This window comes from Gopherus evgoodei, chromosome 1, assembly GCF_007399415.2.
Source record: "Gopherus evgoodei ecotype Sinaloan lineage chromosome 1, rGopEvg1_v1.p, whole genome shotgun sequence".
Lineage (NCBI taxonomy): Eukaryota > Metazoa > Chordata > Testudines > Testudinidae > Gopherus > Gopherus evgoodei.
In genome coordinates this window covers 218289078-218304696 of record NC_044322.1, presented here as the reverse complement: position 1 = coordinate 218304696, position 15619 = coordinate 218289078, and the positions used below count along the sequence as shown (strand labels likewise).

Here is a 15619-nt window from a genome sequence, read left to right as displayed (position 1 = left end):
TTTTGAAAGAAAAGATGTAATTCCATATTTTATGCTATACTCACACACATACACATATACCTCAAGTGAGAAGAATGTCACAATCCCCATGAAAGAGCTGGAGAAGCACTAGAATCTCCATTAAATCAAACTTTCCTCCATCATCTCCTCTCACCTAGACCATTGCAGCTCCTTTCTCTTTGGTATCCCTGAGTCTCAGCTCTCCAGACTTAGGCACATGTAGAAAGCTGCTGCCTGACTCTTCACATGTTCAAAAAAGGCAGGCTCAGCCCATTCCCAAATACCTCCACTGGCTCCCTGTCATTTAAGGATCCAGTTCAAAATTGCTGTCCCTCTCCCAACCCCTTGCTTGACTTGTTCCAAGCTATTTCACAGATCCTCTCTTTCTTTATTCACCTCGTCTGCTCATTTACTACTGGCCTCCTAGCTGTCTCTCCCTATCTTTGTTGGTAATAAATCCTTCTTCTCTACAACTTTTGAACCATCTCTCACAACTTTCTTATCCCTCAGTCTCGGTTCATATCTTGGCTGAAAATATATCTTTCTATCCCTTGTTTCCACTGTCTCTTCTCTTCTTTGCTATTATCTCTCTCTGTAAAGATTTTTTTTAATACAGTGTGTGTGACAACTGTTCTACAGAATAAAATGTTCAGGAAGATGGGAGCGTGCATATGTGTGTGCACGCTCACACATGCACATGCACAGAGGAGTATATTGGCACTCCCTGCCTCTGGAGACCCACATTCAAATCACAACAGAGTGAGAAAGGGGTGGTTTAAACCACCACATCCACTTTGGAGGAGGATGGTTTCGTGGGACTCCTGCTTATTCCATCGGAGTTTTCAATCTTTGCATATTATGATCCCTGGTGTGTAATCAGTAGGCCTTCCAAGATGGATTAGGGTATGTCTACACTGCAATCAGAGGTGTGACCGCAGCACTTGTAGACATGAGCTAACTGTGATCTAGCTAGATCAAATAACAACAGCAGTGAAGCCTGGACGGTATGAGCAGCAGCATGGGCTACCTGCTGAATTGCATACCCAGACCCATGCTGCCTTGGCTTCACTGCTATTGTTATTCAAGCCAGCTAGATAAAAGCTCACTATTTTTTATAGATTCCGAGGCCAAAAGGGACCCTTGTGATCATCTAGTTTAATGTCCTATATAATGCAGGTAGGAGAACTTCCCTGAAACAACGAGGAGTCCTTGTGGCACCTTAGAGACTAACAAATTTATCTGGGCATAAATTTTCGTGGGCTAAAACCCACTTCAGCAGATTCATGGAGTGAAAAAGACAATAAACAGAATGTATATTCTAGCATATGAAAAGATGGGAGTTGCCTTACCAAGTTGGAGGTCAGTGCTAATGAGCTAATTCAATTAAGATGGAAGTGGCCTATTCTCAACAGTTGACAAGAAGGGGTGAATACCAAGGGAGGGAAATTTACTTTTGTAGTGCTAAGGAGGCCAATGCAATCAAGGTGGCCCATTTCCAATAATTGACAAGAAGGTGTGAGTATCAGCAGAGGGAAAATTACTTTTTGTAGTGATCCATCCACTCCTAGTTCTTATTCAGGCCTCATTTGATGGTGTCCAATTTGCAAATTAATTCCAGTTCTGCAGTTTCTTATTGGAGTTTGTTTTTGAGTTTTTGTTGTTGAAGAATTGCCCCTTTTAAGTCTGTTATTGAGTGTCCAGGGAGACTGAAGTGTTCTCCAACTGGTTTTTGAATGTTACAATTATGTAAAATAAAAAAAGAGCAAGTAAAAAATCACTTAGAAAAGTTAGATGCCTGCAAGTCACCAGGGCCTGATGAAATGCATCCTAGAATACTCAAGGAGTTAATAGAGGAGGTATCTGAGCCTCTAGCTATTATCTTTGGGAAATCATGGGAGACGGGGGAGATTCCAGAAGACTGGAAAAGGGCAAATATAGTGCCCATCTATAAAAAAGGAAATAAAAACAACCCAGGAAACTACAGACCAGTTAGTTTAACTTCTGTGCCAGGGAAGATAATGGAGCAAATAATTAAAGAAATCATCTGCAAACACTTGGAAGGTGGTAAGGTGATAGGGAATAGCCAGCATGGATTTGTAAAGAACAAATCGTGTCAAACTAATCTGATAGCATTCTTTGATAGGATAACGAGCCTTGTGGATAAGGAAGAAGCGGTGGATGTGATATACCTAGACTTTAGTAAGGCATTTGATACGGTCTCACATGATATTCTTATAGATAAACTAGGAAAGTACAATTTAGATGGAGCTACTATAAGGTGGGTGCATAACTGGCTGGATAACCGTACTCAGAGAGTAGTTATTAATGGCTCCCAATCCTGCTGGAAAGGTATAACAAGTGGGGTTCCGCAGGGGTCTGTTTTGGGACCGGCTCTGTTCAATATCTTCATCAATGATTTAGATATTGGCATAGAAAGTACACTTATTAAGTTTGCGGACGATACCAAACTGGGCGGGATTGCAACTGCTTTGGAGGACAGGGTCAAAATTCAAAATGATCTGGACAAATTGGAGAAATGATCTGAGGTAAACAGGATGAAGTTCAATAAAGATAAATGCAAAGTGCTCCACCTAGGAAGGAACAATCAGTTTCACACATACAGCATGGGAAGAGACTGTCTAGGAAGGAGTATGGCAGAAAGAGATCTAGGGGTCATAGTGGATCACAAGCTTAATATGAGTCAACAGTGTGATACTGTTGCAAAAAAGCAAACGTGATTCTGGGCTGCATTAACAGGTGTGTTTTAAACAAGACACGAGAAGTCATTCTTCCGCTTTACTCTGTGCTGGTTAGGCCTCAGCTGGAGTATTGTGTCCAGTTCTGGGCACCGCATTTCAAGAAAGATGTGGAGAAATTGGAGAGGGTCCAGAGAAGAGCAATAAGAATGATTAAAGGTCTTGAGAACATGACCTATGAAGGAAGGCTGAAAGAATTGGGTTTGTTTAGTTTGGAAAAGAGAAGACTGAGAGGGGACATGATAGCAGTTTTCAGGTATCTAAAAGGGTGTCATCAGGAGGAGGGAGAAAACTTATTCACCTTAGCCTCCAATGATAGAACAAGAAGCAATGGGCTTAAACTGCAGCAAGGGAGATTTAGGTTGGACATTAGGAAAAAGTTCCTAACTGTCAGGGTAGTTAAACACTGGAATAGATTGCCTAGGGAAGTTGTGGAATCTCCATCTCTGGAGATATTTAAGAGTAGGTTAGATAAATCTCTATTAGGGATGGTCTAGACAGTATTTGGTCCTGCCATGAGGGCAGGGGACTGGACTCGATGACGTCTCGAGGTCCCTTCCAGTCCTAGAGTCTATGAGTCTATGTCTGATTTGTGTCCATTTATTCTTTTGCATAGCAACTGTCCGGTTTGGCCAATGTACATGGCAGAGGGGCATTGCTGGCACATGATGGCATATATCACATTGGTAGATGTGCAGGTGAATGAGCCCTTGATGGTGTGGCTGATGTGGAATTAATTTGCAAACTGGACACCATCAGATTAGGCCTGAATAAAGATTGGGAGCGTATGGGTCACTTTTATTAAGGATTTATTTATCCTCAATAAAGATCCCTTCATATTCATCGTCACAGTGTCCCAGCTCTTGTTTGCAGTGAGGAACACCACATGTGACTCCCTTCAGATGTACTCACCTCAATTCCCGAAAAACAGTGTGCTTGTTCCCTATAGAGCTTTCAAGGAGGAGCTGTGGTTTCCAGGCCTTTCTGAGAATTATTCACAAGAGGCAGAGGAAATCCACAGGTGCTGGGAGAAAGTGGCTTCTCCTCACCTCCAGGCAACTACTGACTTGTTTGCTCAAATACCAGTGTGTGAAAGAAAATGAACTCCTTTGAAATATGAAGCAGTGGCCTGGAATCACCCTTCAGGTGAGTGATTGCACAAGAGTAGCTGGCAATGGATACATGAGTCTAAGGCCAGCCTTATCCTAGGAGCTATTTGCTGGTATAACTACACCAGTATACTATACCAGCAGAGGGCCTCATCCTCCCTGACTGAAACTAACCTCGTTATTCTCTAGCCTGCTTCTTGCTTGCATATATATACCTGCCCCTGGAACTTTCCACTATATGCATCCGACGAAGTGGGTATTCACCCACAAAAGCTCATGCTCCAAAACGTCTGTTAGTCTATAAGGTGCCACAGGACTCTTTGCTGCTTTTACAGATCCAGACTAACATGGCTACCCCTCTGATACTTGTTTAGATAGTTTATTCCAGCTCCCCAAGCAAAATAAGATATATCTGCAAAGACGCAGCTTTGCTGAGACAGCTCTCGGTCAGATATCACTCCTCCTCACGCCCCTGACTGACACAGCTATGCTGGCAGAAGTCCACAGTATAGACCTGACTTTAGTGGCTCCAGGTGTTCAGAGATCCAGCAGGACCTAGAGGGACCAGATATGTAATCCTTATTAGTGCAACATCATTTCAAGGAGAGAACACTTGGGAGGTGAGTGAGATTAGAATGGGGATCTGAGTATTTGTCAGGGATAGCAGGGCTGACTGAGAAATGGAGGGAGTTCTGGGCACTTGATGGGGTTTGGCAGATGGGATTGGATCACCATACTTAATTTGCCATAAGGAGTGTTTGGAGGTGGGACAATTTAAAGGGAAGGTTCAGCAACCGATGGGGAGAGAGGGGTTGTTTGTTAGAGGAGACTCTATATTTCATAGACACGAGGAGGGAAAGCTCATTTGGAGGGAGGACTGGACAGTTTGATAGCTGGGAGTGGGAGGTTGGGATGGGGAAATTTTGGGGATGTAGATGTGTTCATCAACAGGGAAGGGGTGGGGCAAAGGCGGCTTGCAGATGGTTGAGCCACTGAGAGGAAATTTGGGGATCTTGAGGAATTTGGGAGGTTTAAGTAACAAGGAGGGGGCTTAGGCACTTGGGGGATGGGACCACATGGATAAATGTATGTATCCTCAAGTTTCTAAGGATTTACTCTGTACAGGACACACATTCATCTCTCCACTTCTCAGGGCTGCAGGTTTCTTCTGTTCCTTAGCTGAGCTAGGGAGCCAGATCTGTAGGATTCACAGAAGTTATTCCCTCTTTTCCCTCTGCAGCTGCAACATCCCTGTGGTGTCTCATGTTCCTGGGAGCTTTGAATTAATCCACTACGTCTGGGCATTCAGGTAAAGAGCCAGCAGCTGTTATCGAACACGCCCAGCTGGGCTGAAGGTCTGCACAGAATTGACTAAATACTTCCAAAAGAGCCCAGTCCCAGCATGGAACTTGGCCTGCTGTAAAACCCGGCATGGATTCTACAGGCCGCAGCCTCTCTGCTTGAGTTTTCCTCAAATCCTGGTCCAGAGTTTAAATGACTGGTATTCCTCCTGGTCATTACTTATGTGAGAAGTGGGGCTGGAATACTGTGATTGTGAGTGTATATTAATGCCTTGATTATATAGATTGACCAACTGATAAATGGAATGATAGGACTGAATAAAATAGATAGACAGACTGATGGAAAGTGGATAGCTATATAAGATAGCGGACTTTAAGATCCTATGGGCAGGGACCTGTCTAGCTAACCCTAGGGCTATCCCCACACATATTTAGGCATGGTACACATTATAAATAGCAATAATAAAGATAGACACATGCCTTTTTGCTGGGTGCTGATTTTTCCCTGTCTGGTTTGTGTTTGTTCCCTGCAGGGTGGAGACCCATGTGGCAAAAGATGCAATAGGAACCCTGGCGCTCCTAGAAGAAGTTAATGAGGGCTGAGAGAAACCAAGGAGGTGAGCCAGTCCGCAGCAATGCTGAAGCAGGAACATCCCGCTCCCCACAGGGTTTGGCTGAAGCCCAGACAAAGCCTCATTGCTGGCGGAAAATCTTGCAGCTCAGTATGGAGCTAGAAAAGCAAAGCACAAAACTGGACAGTATTGAGTCCCATCTGCTACAAATGCTGACTGGCCAGTGTAGAATGCTGCAGGCAAACTGCACAGCACCTCTCTGGGAAGCAGGACCATTTCATCCTCCAGCACCATCACTGGCTTTGTATTCACCTTTTCATCCTCTCAGGGCTTCTCTACACTATACAGCTTTTAGCGACAAGGCTGTGTCGAACGCTCTCTATTGGTATGTGTGTGTGAACGCTCTCTATCGGTATTTTGTCGGCACTTTTGCCAACAAAATACTTCCAGCTCCGTAAGTGGCAGTAGCTTTGTTGGCAGGCGAGCGCTCCTGCTGACAAAGCCGTGTTCACACTGCCACTTGCATCGGTAAAACTTTTGTCTTTCGCAGGGCAGCTTTTTTAAATACCCGTGAAAGACAAAAGTTTTGTCGACAACATAGCAGTGTAGACAAGCCCTCACTTCTTCTGGCTAGCTGCTACCTTCCCAAGATCTCATTTGTGATCTTCAATGGTTTCCATCTTCCCCAGGACTCCACTCGCTGTGCCATGGGTCTCCCCTGTGTATCAGAGAGAAAAAGAAGGCTTTGTCTACACTAGCACTTTTGTCGGCAAAACTTTTGTCGGTCAGGGTGTGAAAAAAAAACACACCCTGATCGACATAAGTTTAAGTGACAAAAGTGCCGGTGTGGACAGTGCTGTGTCAGCGAGAGATGCTCTCCTTCTGATGTAGCTAGTGCCGCTCATTGGGGATGGTTTAATTGTGCCGGTGAGAGGGCTCTCTCCCTCTAGCATAGAGCGGCTACACAGGAGACCTTACAGTGGCACAGATGCAGTGCTACAGCTGTGCTGCTATAAGGTCCGTAGTGTAGACACAGCTTAACTAATCCCATGAGTGTAATCCATGGCAAAAATCATGGCCAAAATATTTGAAATGCACTAGAAATATGTGATAACCAGTGTTGCTGACTCACAGCTATTTAGCTCCTTTTGTGGGATTTTTTTCAGAACTGGATTAGGAAAATGTGCTAATTTAGATTTCTGGAGCAATGTTCTGAAGGCTATTGAAGCACTGGAATGGGTTACTAGGGAAGTGATGGAATCTCCTTCCTTAGACATTTTTAAGGCCTAGCTTGACAAAGCCCTGGCTGGGATGATTTAGTTGGTGTTGGGCCTGCTTTGAGCAAGGGATTGGACTAGATGACCTCTTGAGGTCCCTTCCAACCCTGATATTCTGTGACTCTATGATTTTGAAGCAGAACTCCCCACTGAAATCAATTAGGAATGCTGCTTTGAGACTGATGGCTAAATATGGCCCCCAGTGTGTAACAAATAGCTCCCTTCTGATTCTTTTCCCTACTTCCCACCCCATTCATTGGCTTCCTATTTGCCCCCCTCTTCTACCTCTACACCCACATTCTTTTTTTCAGACTTGTTCTCTCTCTCTCTCTTTTTCTTTCGCTCTGTGTGTCTTTTTCTCTTTCTCCGTGTGTGTCTTGTTCTCTCTGCCTCCCTCTCCCACCGCACCTCCCCTTTCTTCTGTGAAGCTCCATTCCCCTCGTCTGATTTACCCCTCCCTTCCTGGCCTCCTTTGCTTCCCTCTCATGGGTGGTTTTGTCTCTCTGGTTTGGGTGGTCTGCCCTGCACATTCCAGCTCTTTTCTCTTCAGGACCCAACATGTTCCACACAGAGAGGGGATTTATGAGCTGAATTATGCTTTGGTATTCAGTCTTTTGTTTTCAGAACACACCTTTTTCTTTTGTTTCATGTATTAGGATGTCTGTGTGTCTCTGTACATATTTGTGTGTCTCTCTACTATGCGTGAGTCTGTGTGTCTACAGTATGAAGGTGTATATGTACGTTGGTGTATCTATTTCGTTGTGCATGTTACACACAAATGCATAGGGCCTGATCCTTCTGTTACATGTAAGAGCTTTGCCATTGACCTCATTGGAATCAGGATTAGGTCCATACACATTGGTTTGAGACCTAGTGCATTTGTGTATATGTTTCTGTCAGATGTGTTTGTTTCTGTGTCATGGCTGTGAATGGGTGCAACACTCCATGTGCACGTCAGGGCTGTGCCTTGAGATGTGACAGTCTGACTTGGGGGAGAGGAGAGATTTCAGAAGGTGGAAAATATTTTAAAAGCTCTCTTGAATTGCACTCGCAGCAGAATCCAGCGGAGGGAGAGAATTTAAACACCTCTTTGAAATAAATCCCATCTGAGGGAGTCTCCACTCCCACCCCATCAGCAAGAGAGATTTGAAACAGCAGGTCTGGATGTGGCATATGCATGTATGCGTCTGTGACACAGGAACTTTGCCCAAACTTCTTCATTGAGAGCAGCCACTCTTTCAGCCTTGGCTTTCACTTGAGGAGAAGGAGGAGGACAGAGCTGGGGAGGGGGACTGTTCCATTAACTCAGCAGGGCGAAAATATTCCCATGCTCATCCAACAAAGCAACTACTTCTTCTCTTCTCCACCTGCAGCGGAGTGGTAGAGTCTCACTGCTCCTCACTATGGGCCAGATGCTCCCCTTTGTAGTAAAAAGGGGCAGAAAAGGGAACGACGTGAAAAAATTTACTACAGAACTGATCTGAGTAAGGGCCTGGGGCTAAGAAGGGCTGAGTACCTAAAACTTTCACTGATATTAATAGCAGCTGCAAGAGCTCAGCAGGTGCTCAGCGTCTCTGAGGATCAGGCTCCTAATTAATATGTATGCATCTAGTCATAAGGAAGGGGGAAAAGGTTTGTAGTAATCAGGGGCTTTGGCTAGAAACCCCCACGGAGGGGATTAGGAAACCAGCTATGCTTTTGGGCACGGTGTAGACAACTTTGCACTGCTACACTTACAGCATAATCTGCAGAAAGGGCCACTGTGTGTGGAAAAGTGCAGCACACTTTTCAGAGTACCTTGCAGTCAGACCTGTGGCCATGTCTGCAGATGGCCCCTTTTATAAATAGCCACTGAATCATATATATTGTGGTGGGCGGGCTAAGTGTGTGTGTGTATGTTTGTATCAGTGCCTTGTTCTGGAGGGAATCATAACTACTTAACTGTGCGTCATAGGCCTTACATTGATAGCAGCAAAGGAAGATTTCCCTTCAATGGCTGGCACATAGGCTTTAGGAGGAGGTACCCCCAAGTTTTACCCCTTTCCACTAACCATAGGTCCAGTTTCTAATCTGCCGGGGGGCCTCCCTCCGGCTCCGCACCGGCCCTGTCCCCACTCCACACCTTCCCTCAGTGCCCCACCCTTGCCCTGCTTCTTCTTACCCCCGCTCTGCCCCTCCTCTTCCATGCCCAGTTCCGCCCCCTCCCCCAGTGCGTTGTGCCCTCGCTTCTCCCCTTTCTGCAGAACTGTGACCTAGCCACTCGGTCCCTAGTTTGTAGCAGTGCATGGGACTCTTCCGTCCTAGTGCAGGACTCTGCATTTGTCCTTGTTGAACCTCATCATATTTCTTTTGGCCCAATCCTCTAATTTGTCTAGGTCCCTCTGTATGATATGCCTACCCTCCAGGGTATCTACCACTCCTCCCAGTTCCCCAAAGTCCCTGCCCAAACCCACTTCCTCCCTGCACCTATTGGACCCCTTTCCCAAATCCCTGCTCTGGCCCCGCCTCTTCCCCGAGCGAATCAGCTGTTTTGCAGTGGGAAGCGCTGGGAGGGACAGGGGAGAAGTGGAGCCGCGGTGCGCTCAGGGGAGGAGGTGGAGCGGAGGTGAGCTGGGGCAGGAACTGCCGGTGGGTGCAGAGCACTCATCAATTTTTTCCCTTGGGTGTTCCAGCCCCGGAGCAGCCACCGAGTTGGTGCCTATGCACCTTATAGTACATTCATCCAGCTCATACTTTCTTTAACTTGCCAGCAAGAATACTGTGGAAGATTGTATCAAAAACTTTGCTAAAGTCAAGGAATAACACATCCACTGCTTTCCCCTCATCCACAGAGCCAGTTATCTCATCATAGCAGACAATTAGGTTAGTCAGATGTGACTTGTCCTTGGTGAATCCATGCTGACTGTTTCTGATCACTTGCCTCTCCTCTAAGTGCTTCAAAATTGATTCCTTGAGGACCTGCTCCATTATTTTTCCAGGGACTGAGGTGAGGCTGACTGGCCTGTAGTTCCCTATATCCTCCTCCTTCCCTTTTTTAAAGATGGGCACTACATTAGCCTTTTTCCATTCATCTGGGACCTCCCTTAATCACCATGAGTTTTCAAAGATAATGGCCAATTGCTCTGCAATCACATCCGCCAACTTCTTTAGGACCCTCCTGATTCCAGCTCCTACAGACCTCTTACAGAAGTTCTAGCTGCACTTTTCCTGCACTACCTGATCCTCCCACTCCATCTGTGGCTTCACAAAGTTGCAGGATCTCCTCATCCACCTCTTCCTGGCACTGGCCATGGTGGCCATCCATCATGTCAGGAGGAGGAAGTTGAATGGGGTTAAGGGGGTTGCTCTGCAACTGTGAGGCCTATTTCTGCTCCTTCCTTAAGTCACATCTCCAGGTAGAGTTTCTCTAGATCATGTCCTATGGCTCCCTGGGTACCTTTGAGGAGCAGTGGGTGCTGTCTAGGTTCTCTGTGGGATATTGCCTTGTAAAATTCCTGCTGAAGGATAGCTCAGTGGTTTGAGAATTGGTCTATTAAACCCAGGATTGTGAGCTCAGTCCTTAAGGGGCCATTTAAGGATCTGTGGCAAAAATCTGTCTGGGGATTGGTCCTGCTTTGAGCAGGGGGTTGGACTAAATGATCACCTGAGGTCCCTTCCAACCCTGGTATTCTATGCTTTTGAAGCCATGATCCTCGCTCCCATCCGTTTTGTCTGTTGTCTCACAAATTTACTGTACTTGAGCAGCCGATTCAGTTGCTCCTCCCCTTTGGCTGGGGGAGGGATCTTTAGATGTGGCCTGGTTTGTGCCCACCCTTTCCCCCAGGAACTCAATAGGCGTGGGACCCATTTCTGTTCCCTGCCGTGTTCACTGACTCCTCAAAAACCTTTGAGGGGCAGTGGGCACTGTCCCCTTTTGGCTACTTGATTTTTGCCCTATGAACTTCACTGTCCTTGTTTTTTCATTTGTTGTCCCCAGAATTCAGTTGTGGCCTGGGTTTGCTGACCCCTTGCCAGCACTGCCCCCAGCTAAGAGCGGGGAGTGCCTTGTGCTATGGCTGCCATTTTTCTGGTAACCACAACAGGTACCACAAAGTTCGGTGTGGAGCCCATGGGGCTGGAGATTTCTTATATCTCCCCCCCACCAAAGTGCAAATTCTGCTGGTAGCGGTGGGTCACTGAACTACCTGCTTTGCTGTGCTGCTCTTGGGTTTTGTCCCGCTCTTGATTCCACACCTGTGCGGACTAGTCCCTGTCGGGTGGGTGGTCAGTGTCCTGTGTGGGACCTCGCCTGCGTTGGGAGCTGGGCTCCCTCTGGGCGGTTCTGGGCAGGGCTGGGGCACAGAACTGAGGTGCAGATTTTGCAGTGAGCTGCAGCACTTCTCGGCACTCAGGCCTCGATGACACGCGAGAGAAATGCCCAAGGCAAAGCTGGGCGGCTGGACCCAGATTGCAGGAGCTCTGACTCCCACCCCCAGCCAGAGGGGAGCCCGAGCCCCAGCCCCAGCCCGCAGCGCTGAGTCCAGGGCATTGGAAGGAGGAGGGGACCCCAGCCTGCCTTGGAGGAGCGTGAGTAGAAAAGAGACGGCCCCAGCGCGGAGCTCCGCCCCCCCCTTCCCCGCGGGCAAAGGGGAGCCCGAGCGCCGAGCCCCGCCCCACAGGGACAAGGGAGTGTGAGCCGGGCACTGGCCTCCGCGCGGAGCCCCGCCTCCGGCAGCTTGGGAGATGCTGACGCTGTTGCCTTTGCCGGTGGAGTGGAGAGGGAAGGAGCCGCGGCAGCTGGGATTGGGGATCTGGCGGGGGAAGCAGCGGCTGCAGCGGTAGCGGGAGCTGCTGCTCCGGGGCTGGGGGTCCTGCAGCCATACAGAGTCCCCCGCGCATTGCAGGGAACCTCGGGTGCTGAAGCCGGGCCTCTGCAGGGGGAGAGGAGCAGCAGGGGGCTGAAGGGAGAGAGATCCCTGCAAGGGACACAGGCAGCTCAAGGGAGGGAGATACTGGGAGAGATCCCAGCAAGGGAGAGCGAGAGATCTCATCCCGGGGAATAGCCAAAACAAGGGAGAAAAAGAAATCCCAAATCAAGGGAGAGCGAGAGATCGTAGTAAGTGGTAGAGCGAGAGAAATCTCAGCACGAGGGAAATTCCAAGCAGGGATCAGAAGAAGAAAGAGATCGGGAGAAAGGTCCCAGTAAGAGGGAGTGAGAGCCTAGAAAGAAAGAGACCCCCACAAGAGGAGTCTTCCAAGCAGGAGATCCTATGAAAAAATCAATCCCAGTAACAGAGAGATTCCAGGCAGAAAGCGATCACCAAGCCTAAGAAGACAAAGCACTAGTCAATGTACAGTAAGTAACAGTCCTGCACTGGCCCCAAGGAGATTGACTAGATGAGACCTACAGTCTTTGTGTTTTAACTTTTCTGATGCTATGAGATATATCGGCATAATTGTAGCAGAAAAGATCCCTGAGGAAGCTTCCTGAATGACCCTAGAAAGATCAAAGTAAAGAGGAGTATTATTAGTATCCCTGCAGACTAGACTGCAGAAAAAGGGAGAAAGAGATATCACCGTATTCCAGCAGAAGGGAGAACACAGGCGAGAGAGAGAGAGATCACAGAGTAAAGACGTTGTGATCCCATCAGAAGAGATCTGAGAGGGAGCCATCATCCAGAACATCCTCGGTTCTCTGTTGTGAGATCCTAGGGGAGAGAGAGAAGCAAACCAGGTACTTTTTCTGAGTGACATTCCAACTCCTTTTTTATGGGAAAGGGGGTTTGTGCTGTTTAAAAACCTATGTTAGAGGGACTGGAAGACTTCCCTCTTCTGTCAGATGCTATATGCAAACAGAGAGGGGAGAGATGAGAGATGAGCTGTATGAAATCAGGTCATGGTTTTGCTGCTGCACGGTTGGGCTCATGGATATTACAGGCATAAGCAGATATTTCTCCCACATTCGTGGCTTGGTTTGCTTGTTTCTGGCTATTTTTCCTCTGTAGCTCTTTCAAGAGCATCTGCTAAGTGATGCCTTTTCTTTTCCTGAAGCAGGGAGAAATGTTTGGAGCAGATTTACCCTTGGTGTAACTGCTGAAGTTGATGGAATTATGCTAGGAATGCCTTTGGCCCTTGCGTGTATAGGTTGTTTAATGTGCCTGCAGTGGGGCATGCAGGGTATATGTGTGTTTGTGGGGAAAGGAGGGGCAGGGTAGGGGTTAAAATTAACCTACTTCCTGAGGATGGTGGAAATTCATATATCCAAACTGACAAAATCTGTGTGAATGGGTGGGTTGGGACAGCTAACCTTGCATTTACTCTATGGTCCCAGTGAACTGATCTAACTTCATTCAAAGTCTCACCTCCTGTGACCATCTCCCTTGGTTGAGGAGGAGATCTCTTGCCCTCTCCCCCAGCTACATGGATAGAAGATAGAAGATGAAAGAATCCCTCAATAACCCTATTACTCGTTAATTATTCTGCTGGGGGTGGGGAGGGAGAGACCAAATGCAAATAGCAAACTGGATTACTAAAGTAGCAGGCAGTGCTGATGCGGGAGTTGCCTCCAGTCATGTCTCCTACTACTGCTTAGCTTGGCACTGCCTCTTCTCCCCATACCCAAGCAGGGCTGACACCTCAGATGGGAATAAAGGGGAAGCTCCCTCCTGCCTCACTCCTTATCAGAATCCTAGAAATTAGATCTGGTAAGCTCTGTTAGAATATAGCTCATCCATCTCCTTCTCCTCCCCCTCCCCCCACTGCCACTGCAGGATTGTACCCTCCTATCTATTCTCGTGCCAAGGCTTCCCTTGGGGAGACTATTCCACAGTCTAATCAGTCTTTGCTTTTACATGTTTCCTGAGCTCCAGCCTGAAAATATCACCCTGGCTTAAAATTCATCCCATAGTTTCAACCCCTTGTAGTTCCCTAAACAATTCCTTGGGTGTTGGCAGCCCTTAGATACCTGGAGGCAGTTATATCCCTGTCCCCGTTCCCCCACCACCCACACTCCTTTAGCCGGGTTAGATTTGTTAATTTCTCCTTATAAATCAATCCCTCTCTCTAGCCCCGGAATCATTTTGCTCACTGTTCTCTGAATTCCTTCCAGTTTGTCGCCATCTTTCTGGCAATGGGGTGCCCAGGACTGTATGTGTGCGAGGTGCCTTAATACTGGGCAAAGTATTGTCTCCTCACTCTGAGCAGTGGAGTCTTATCAAGAGGGACTGTTGCCTCTTTGCTCTGAGTGCTGGAGCAATGTAGGCCTGGTCTGCACCTAAAATATAGGTTGAACTAGTTGTTCACTAGTGGAGTGAAAAATTCACACCACTGAGAGACGTAGTTAAGCCGACTTAAGCCCCAGTATAGACCTGCTAAGTTTATGGAAGATTTTCCCCTCAACCTTGCTACCACATCTCGAGAGGGTGGATTAACTACAGTGATGGAAAAACTCCTTCTATTGCTGTAGCAAGTGTCTACACTACGGCACTACAGTGGCACAGCTGCAGCACCCTCCCCCCCAAGGTGTGTCGCTGTCCCACAAGCTGCTGTATGTGCCCATAACAAAAATACCTGCTCCCTCAACCCATGAATGATTATCTTCCTTATGTCCATCATGTATGTTCGCCTCCCCCAAAGACACACACCTCTTCCCCTTCTCTGAGCGATGTGACTGACTCTTGCAGGTGCATCTCCTGCCCCTCTGCATGTCTTCTCCCCTGAGATACTCATCTTCACCATGCATGCTTCCATCTGGGAAATACTACACCCACCCTTTGCACACTTCCCTCTTATAGGCTTCCTGAGACACCCGCTTTGTGATGGGATGCCCATGCACACTGCTGCTTTGTGGGACACCAGGCTTCAGGAATGCTCCCCTCCCTGTGTCTGCTCCTGTTGAGACATGCATCCCCTCTATATGCATGTTCCACCATTTTCCCGCTCCGACCCCTTGGGAGAGCAGGGGAATACACCCATATCACCCCTCCCTGCCCATTTATTGTTTCAAAACAAAAACACTATTAATGACAGTTATGGTGGTGGAGTTAACTTTTTCTTCTCCTGACTGATTTTAAAGTTCCCCCAGCATGAATAGCTTGGCCATGTGCATATTTTATGATGTATATTTAACACAAACAATAACATATGCACGCAGAAGAAACAGAAATGAAATATATTACATATAATCAGCGTGGCAAAGTTAATGTTGCTTGAGGGAACCTTAACGTTTTCATTGCTTATCTTTTTGTGATTTTTAGCTGCTGCTTTACAATGCAATTCTCCTTTGCAAAGCTTGTGTGTAAATGGCATCATGGGGCTCCATGTTTATCATCCATCAACAATTCCAGAACAAATGGGATCAGCTTACCCTTAAACAGATTTTACAGAAAAACAAATAAAAAGAATGTGCAAAGTGGAATGCTCATCTAAAAGAAAACCTAGAAGGGAGTTGATGAATTTAACCTCTGTACTTTGTTCTTATTTATGTCTTTTCCTTGCCACCCACCCCATCTTTCTCTTTTTCCCTTCTCTTCCTGCTTAGATGTCATATTACTATCTTACCATTATAAAAAAGAAAAACTTCTTGCTCTATTTTGTCTGAAAGCTTTGTATCATCTTACAGTAATC

At 47.0% G+C, this 15619-nt stretch overlaps 1 protein-coding gene across 1 annotated transcript in view; it reads left to right on the top strand.

The window, feature by feature from the left end:
- Window positions 1-11783: 11783 nt before the first annotated feature.
- LOC115636516 (ephrin type-B receptor 5) overlaps window positions 11784-15619 on the top strand; it is a 158087-nt gene continuing 154251 nt past the window's right edge. Inside the window, exon 1 of the mRNA XM_030536705.1 lies at window positions 11784-12728. The gene's annotated coding sequence lies outside the window, so the exon portion shown is untranslated. The remainder of the gene's footprint in view (window positions 12729-15619) is intronic.